Source organism: Elephantulus edwardii, unplaced genomic scaffold, assembly GCF_000299155.1.
Source record: "Elephantulus edwardii isolate Elephantulus edwardi_28Jun2011 unplaced genomic scaffold, EleEdw1.0 scaffold00167, whole genome shotgun sequence".
NCBI classification, from domain to species: domain Eukaryota; kingdom Metazoa; phylum Chordata; class Mammalia; order Macroscelidea; family Macroscelididae; genus Elephantulus; species Elephantulus edwardii.
This window is the reverse complement of record NW_006399917.1, coordinates 7,078,428-7,084,165: the sequence shown is the minus strand read 5'-3', so window position 1 is coordinate 7,084,165 and position 5,738 is coordinate 7,078,428. Positions and strand designations below refer to the sequence as shown.

The 5,738-nt window shown below is 44.6% G+C and overlaps 1 pseudogene; it reads left to right on the top strand.

Annotated features, from left to right (window-relative positions):
- The first annotated feature begins 3,088 nt into the window (after window positions 1–3,088).
- LOC102845487 lies at window positions 3,089–5,461 on the top strand (annotated as a pseudogene).
- Window positions 5,462–5,738: the final 277 nt, after the last annotated feature.

Below are 5,738 nucleotides of genomic sequence, written 5' to 3'. Positions count from 1 at the left end.
GCTTCTAGGCTCTCCCACCCCTCCTGGATCCTTATACTCATTCTACAATAATGATCTTATACAATATTTATCCTTGTGCGACTGAGTTAGTTCACTCAGCATAATGCTTTTCAGTCCCTTTCAAGTTAGGTAATAATTGACAAAGTTATTGTTCCTGCATGCTGCATAGTATTCCATTGTGCGAGTGTACCATAATTTCTCAATACATTTGTTTGTGGTTGGACATTTGCGCTATTTCCATATTCTTACAATGGTGACTAATGCTGCTATGAACATTGGTATACAAATCTCAGTTTGTGCCTCAATTCTCATGGTCTCAGGCTGTATTCCAAGTAGTGGAATAGCTGGACCATATGGAATTTCTATGTTCAACGTTTTAAGGAAGCACCAAACTGCCTTCCAGAATGATTGCACCATTTTACAGTCCCACCAACAATTCATAAGAGTTCCTTTCTCACCACATTCTCTCCAACATCTATTATTTACTGCCCTGTTAAACTTTGGTACTCTTACTGTAGTGTGATGGTCCTCATTGTGGTTTTGATTTGCATCTCTCTTATTGCCAGTGATTTGGAGCATTTCTTCATGTGTCGGTTTGCCATTGGAATATCATCCTCTGTGACAATTCTTCCATTTTGTAATTGGGTTATCACTCTTTTTCTTGTGGAGACCCAAGAGTATTCTGTAAACTTTTGTTATAAGACTCTTGTCCGAGATGATATTACCAAATGTTTGTTCCCAGTCTGTAGGTTTTCTTTTCACCCTGTTGGAAAAAGATTTTTATTTGCATAGATATTTAATCTTTAGAAGGTCCCATGCATTAATTTTGTCCTCTTTAGATTGTGCATTTCTGGTTGTATTTGGCAGTCTCTTTATATCTTGGACTAGCGGTTCTAAATTTGATCCCAGTTTGTTTCTTAAGAATGTTATGGTTTTGGGCTTTATTCCCAGATCTCTGATCTACCTTTAGCTGATTTTTGTGTATAGTGTAAGATGTGGATCCTGTTTCAGCTTTCTGCAGATGGAATTTCAGTTTTGCCAGCACCATTTGTTGAAGAGGTTATCGTTTCCCCACTTGATATCTTTGAGTTCCTTGTCGAATATCAGTTGACCATAGATAGCTGGGTCTATTTCTGGGTTATCACTTCTGTTCCATTGGTCAATATGCCTATCATTGTACCAGTACCATGCTGTTTTAATTACCACTGCTGTATGGTAGGTTTTGAGGTCAAGGAGTGCCATGCTTTCAACCTCATTTTTATTTCTCTGAAGTGTTTTGATTATTTAACGTCTCTTGTCTCTTCAAATAAATTTGATAATTTTCCTTTCAATCTCCTTGAAAAAGGAATTTGGTATGTGTATTGGGATTGCATTGAACATGTAGATTAGAACAATAGCCTCCTATTTAAAAAAGGTATCAGGAGTCCAGAAAGAAGGCTGCATAGTGGAGTGGACTGGGGGAGAGGGACTGTATAACAATGAAAGAATTTTTTTTCTTTTACTTTTCAAAGAAAAGAGTGAACTTGAACTGGGGGGGGAGTTTAGCAGAGAATAAAGTGCAACAATGAATAAATGGAAATCCAAAGTCTCTGTAAACTTTCATTAAAATTAACTAAAAGAAAAAGAAAACAAAAAGGCATTTGGATCCTCATTGGCCCTCAGGCCTGGTTTTATTTGTTTTCAGTCAAACATTCTTCTAAGTAGTGAGGTAACTCATGGTTGCTGTGATGGTAAATACTGTGACACTGGTGTGTGAAATGTGATAATGGTTACCAATGGTGGATAAAGTTTTGGGGAGCTCTCTCAAATTAAAACAGGCTTAGAACAGGAATGGCGTCCACTTCTGAAATAGCTTGCCTCCAGAAACTCTATGAACTTAGAGAAATGATGAAAATTGTGAATTTTCAAGACTTTTGTTCATAGGGTCACTGTGAGTAATCTACAACTTAATGGCACTTAACAACAACAATAAGATGGCACAGTGTTCAGCATTGCAGTAATTTCAAGTTACTTCAATACAGTAAATAGATGACTACTGTTCCACTTAAAGAATGTTCATCCCCAAATTCATTAATTTGGCCCAAAGACTGCAGGCCTGCCCAAGGGCCCTAAGGTATTTTAAAACTAGGCATGCTTGGAGTTGTGTGCTTTTCCGGGCATGTGTTTGACCTGCAGGTTTGCTCTGTCCCCAGGAGTAGACAAGCCAGTCTTGGCCTAGGGTTTGAGGCAGGAGGCGGCCTTAAGCCTAAAGGGTCCTCAGGCCTGTGGCCCTTGGGCCAGGTTCAAATTGCTTTCCTGTCAAATATTCTTCTAGGTGGTATAGCACTGGTCTGTGCATTGCTGTACAGAGGTAACTCGTGGTTGCTGTGATGCTGAAGACAGTGACAGTGATGTGCCAATCGTGGTAATGGGCACCCATGGTGGACAGTGTTGTCTGGAGCTTCCCGACTAAAACAAGCCTGGAAGCAGGAGCGGCATCCACTTCCGAAATGGCTTGCCTCCCGAAACTCTATGTACGAACAGTGCTCAGGCTGTTCGATCATAGGGTCGTTATGAGTCGTCTACGACTCGATGGCACCAAACAACAACAACAACAACAATGTCCAACAAATGCTGTTGATTGTAAACCAAGTAGATCCTCATCCCTTGAGTCATTCTTAGCTAAATCAGGCTAAAGTCAGTCAGCTGACACCCTGTGGATGGAAAAAAAAACCCAACAAAAAAAACAAAAAACAACCAACAACCAACCCAACAAAACAAGTCAGCCTTATGTGACTCTCATCAAGATGCAAGAAATCATCTTCTCAAGTAGGAGAAGTCATCTTCTCCACAGGAGCCTGCATGTCAGCCATCATCTATATTATGACCAGAGGTCTAGAGAACGAAAACAAAATCAGAGGTCCTACGATAAAATAAATACTACAGTTGGTGCTTTTTCTTCTTTCCATACTATTATGTCAAAATTTGTTATTAACCACTTTACTAACCAGTTAAAATACCACATAAATTGGACTAATTTAAAAGAAAAGATCACGTTTTCACGCCGGGGTGGAGCCTCTCCAGGATGCTCATGTGACCCCTCGGAGGTGGTTCAGGGGCTGCAAGCATGGCAGGGACGATGGTGCTGGACAACATGGAGCTGCAGAAGGCCAGAGAAATTACCTGGACTTTTTGGACTACGAGAAAGACCAAGGACTTTATCAAAGCAAAGTGCGGGAGCTGATCAGTAACAACCAGTACCATCTGATAGTCAAGGTGTGCAGTAAAAATGAGAAGATGGCTACCCGCCTCCCGAACAATGCCTTTGAGGAACTTGTGGCCTCCAAATGTGCTTTAAAAGATTTTGCGGCCTCTATTGATGCCACCTATGCCAAACAGTATAAAGAGTTCTACATAGGATTGGAGGGCAGTTTTGGATCCAAACATGTCTCCCCAAGAACTCTCACCTCCTGTTTCCTCAGCTGTGTAGTCTGTGTGGAGGGCATTGTCACTAAATGCTCTCTAGTTCGACCCAAAGTTGTCCTGCTACCAAGAAAACCATAGAGCAACATTATTGTGATCTCACTACGTTCGTAGCCGTTACGTCCAGCTCTGTGTATCCCCCTAAGGATGAAGAGAACAATCCTCTTGAGACAGAATACGGCCTTTCTGTCTACAAGGACCACCAGACCATTCCCATCCAGGAGATGCCAGAGAAGGTCCCGGCTGACCAGCTTCCCTGGTCTGTCATCCTGGATGATGACTTAGTGGATAAAGTGAAGCCTAGTGACCGAGTCCAGGTGGTGGGCACTTACCGCTGCCTACCTGGAAAGAAAGGAGGTTATACCTCCGGGACCTTTAGGACTGTCCTGATTGCCTGCAATGTGAAGCAAATGAGTAAGGATGTTCAGCCTTCCTTCTCGGCTGAGGACATAGCCAAAATCAAGAAGTTCATCAAGACTTGATCCGAGGACATCTTTGACCAACTGGTCAAGTCACTGGCCCCAAGCATTCATGGTCACGACTATGTCAAGAAGGCCATCCTCTGCTTACTCCTGGGGGGAGTGGAACGAGACCTGGAGAACAGCAGCCACATCCACGGAAAATCAATATCCTTCCAATAGGAGTCCCCTCCATCGCCAAGTCTCAGCTGCTGAGGTATATGCTTTGTACTGCACCCCGAGCTATCCCCACCACTGGCCGGGGCTCTTCTGGAGTGGGTCTGACAGTTGCTGTCACCACAGACCAGCAAACAGGGGAGCACCGTGTGGAGGCAGGGGCCATGGTGCTGGCTGACCGAGGGGTGGTTTGCATTGATGAGTTTGACAAGATGTCTGACATGGACCACAAGGCCATCCATGAAGTGATGGAGAAAGGTCAAGTAACCATCACCAATGCTGGCATCCACACCCGGCTCAGTGCCCACTGCAGTGTTCTGGCAGCTGCCAACCCCGTCTACGGCAGGTATGATCAGTGCAAGACCCCTGTGGAGAACATCGGCCTACAGGACTCACTGCTGTCTCGATTTGACTTGCTTTTCATCATGCTGGACCAGATGGACCCTGAGATGGATCAGGAGGTCCCAGACCACGTCCTGAGGATGCACCACTACAGAGCGTCCTGGGAGCAGGATGGTGTTGCTATGCCTTTGGGAAGTGTTGTGGACTTTCTGGCTGCAGATGATCCCAACTTCAGCCAAGAGGAGCAGCAAGATACCCAGATATATGACAAACATGACAGCCTTCTACATGGGACCAAGAAGAAAAGGAAGAAAATGGTGAGTGCTGCCTTCATGAAGAAGTACATCCATATGGCCAAAATCATCAGGCCTACCTTAACACCAGGGCCAGCTGCCTACATCGCAGAAGAGTACTCACGCCTGTGCAGCCAGGGGGACATGAGCTCTGAGACCACCAGGACATCTCTGGTTACAGCCCTGACTCTGGAAACTCTGATTCGATTGGCTGTGGACCTGCATGATGCAGAAGAAGCCATGGAGCTGGTCCAGTATGCTTACTTCAAGAAGGTTCTGGAGAAGGAAAAGAAGCAGAAGAAGTGAGATGAGGATGAGTCTGACACTGAAGATGAAGAGGAGCAGAGTCAGGAGGAAGTTGAGCAGAAGAGAAGGAAGAAACATCGGCGCTCAGAGGCCAAAGATGGGGACTCCTATGACTGTTATGACTTCAGTCACAGAGAGGAGGAAATGCCTCAAGTGCACACTCCAAAGCCAACAGAACCGCAGGAGACCAGAGACTCCCAGAAGGTGGAGTTGAGAGAATCCAGGTTGAAGGCGTTCCAGGTGGCTCTTTTGGAGATGTTCCGAAAAGTCCATGGCCAGTCTGTGGGCATGAATCACCTTACAGAATCCATCAATCGGGACACAGAGGAGCCCTTCTCTTCAGAAGAGATCCAGGATGCCCTGAGCAAGATGCAGGATGACAACCAGGTCTTGGTGTCAGAGGGAATCATTTTCCTCATCTGAGGAGGGCTTTCTTGGACTTTGGAATTCCACCAACAAAATGTGCCCCCTGCTTCCTCCCTCCCTCCCTAGCCTTTGCTTTCATTACTTGGGTAACAGTATTTGATTGAACTGAAGATGATGGACTCTGGTGACAGAGCTGATGAGAACTTGGTGGAAGATGGAGAAATGAGTACCATTCCTGACATAGGGTAACAAAAGAAAAGAAAGTACAGAAGAACTAAGTCTGTCACCTAACGCTTCATGTAAGTCACTGGATTTTAATTCCCTTCTTTCCATG